We start from the raw sequence: 2,467 nt of genomic DNA on the forward strand, positions 1-2,467 counted from the left end.
CACAACTGAAACAGCATGAAAATTCGGATACCACGGTTCAGGGATCACCGCAGTGTTGCCGAACGTGTTGCGCGTTGTAGGGCGCTGTTGAATGCCCTCAGTTAAGACCAGGTGGGGGCGCGATCGACTGGCGTCGCCGATTGATAGGAAACAGAAAGACGATCGCAGCACTATGCGCACTGCCGCTTCTGAAATTTTTTCGATGGGGGTTCCAGTGTGAGGGCGGCGGCAGAACCAACCAAAGTTGTGTAAATCCTGCGACTCGCAGCTCCGCCACGACAATGCGCTCACCTGACAATCACGTCTTGCGCAGGTTTTGTTGTTTTATTCTGTCTCGCTCTGTCTTGAAGCACTGTATCCAACTGGTACTCGGACGCCTCCGGAACTGAGAAAATTCTCCGAGCGGCTTCTGACAATTACAAAAATGTGAAGTTTTGCTTGCAGGCCTGTAATTTGAGACTGCTAAGGGGACAAAAGACAATGCGACATGCCAGCTGTTGCGTGGCTGTCGGCCAGCCCTAAAGTATATTTGGCGGTATGCTTAGATATTCCGAAGGAACGTGGTGATAAAGGGGTAAGCGTTCAAGGAAAGTACTCGAAAGCAGGGTGAAGCTTCATTGCCCTAGACCAGCGGCTTTTTCTAAAATAACCAATGGTCGAATGCGTTCCGCACTGATCACTTACACCAAGCATATAATGGTATACATACACATTCCAAGCTTAAATAGGGTGCTTCGGCTAACACGTGCGATATTTAAAAAAAAAACTACAAATCGCTCTTAAAAAGTTCATCTTGGGCAGGATTTTAGGCAATCGTCTTGGCCAGACCAGCACAGTTTTTAAATGCTGCTATCTAGCTAGTTAAAATATATACATATGCTAACTTTTAATTGGCTACTTTTGCAAAAATTTAGCAATGTGAAAAATGTACATTTCAATTGTTTCCTTGAAAGAAATGTCAGGGCTCTTATATTTTAGCTATCACCTTCATTTATTGTGATTATTCATATTATATTAATGTGTCATCTTTAAAATCCAGAGCCTCTTTACCTAATCTTGAAACGCGCAGAAAAATATTTCGATTGTGCCTCTTCCGTAAGTTAATCATTTAACTTTCGGAGCATCAGTCATATCACCAGCACATCGTCTCTACAAGCGAGCTGACCACCACAAGACCGTATACCATCACCCTGCTAGAACTACAGCTCATTTGCGATTTTTTTTTTGTTAAAACATCTCGGGACTGGAATGATCTGCTGGCAGAAGCCGCACACTTTAACAACCCGATTCCATTCAAGAAAAAGATTGAGGCCATCAACTTGTAACTGGCATGCCCATTTCTCACGTAACGTCCCATACTCGGGACATTTGAGGAAGAACAAAATAAAATAAATAAACTCAAAATAGATAAATCTTTTATTTTTTTCAGCTTGAATAGAGCCCACGAGATTAAAAATTGTCGCGTGGCAATGCGCTCCCCCCTTGCGATGTTAGCACCCTCAAGCGTGCTCCGACTCGATTGCACAGAGTCGCAATGAATAAAATGAACCCAACCACTGCGATGGTACTGCGATGAACTCGGGCGCTCTGTTTTACTGGAATCCTAATGTTGCAGCACAGGAGCGCCCGCTTTGCGCTACAAGAAATTATCTGTACAGATGATCTGAAAGTGATCGCTTCAGCTTTACCCTACTGGAATTAAACTGCGCTAACGGGGCTTATTTTCCCATCAGCGCTGCAAGAAATGCATGAGCTTAGCTACCCGAAGGATTCCTCTATCCGGCAACGTCATGTCAGTTCCACCGTCGTGCCCGTCGTGCCCGGAAAAATTCCTTGGTCCATTTCAGCCGGGATGGGAAGCTTGAAATCGCGCTAAACTGTGCAATGCCGTCAGACGGTGATAGTGTGGTCACGCTCCTTCTGCTGCTGTATTATGGTCCCAAGAAGACGAATCGTCCCCGCTCATCCTAGAGCTACCGCTGCGACCAGTTCACTCATTTCGATTTTTGGCAACCGAAGTCCTTCAGTCGAGGCGCATTTGAGAGTGCCGACCTCTCCGTGCGGCAGTGCATAATAATGTTTAACGTTCGCGGGCGTTGTTTTAAGCTGGAAAAGAAGGCCTCACGCTAACGTTACTTTGAAGAAAACAGCTGGTATTGGCATTTCTCAATTGGATCTGTTAATTTAGGCTCAACATTTTGCGCAAAAGTTGAGGACAAAACATGGCTAATTTATATCTGCTAATCAGCGAATAAGGCGCATATAGACCATGTGCTGACCTTGGCTAGACGACTGCTAGCACCTTTGCACAAGAACCTTCGCAGAACGCGTTGTTTTTTTTTTAGCTTGGCGCAGGTTAGTTAAAGCACGTTATATTGTGGTGTTTATGTGCCCCTGGCAGAATCTTGGAATACTACAAATCTGGGCTGATGAAGTTTCATATTCTAACCAGTTGGAGCGCAGCTAC

Source organism: Amblyomma americanum, chromosome 1 (genome assembly GCF_052857255.1).
Source record: "Amblyomma americanum isolate KBUSLIRL-KWMA chromosome 1, ASM5285725v1, whole genome shotgun sequence".
In the NCBI taxonomy this organism is placed as follows: domain Eukaryota; kingdom Metazoa; phylum Arthropoda; class Arachnida; order Ixodida; family Ixodidae; genus Amblyomma; species Amblyomma americanum.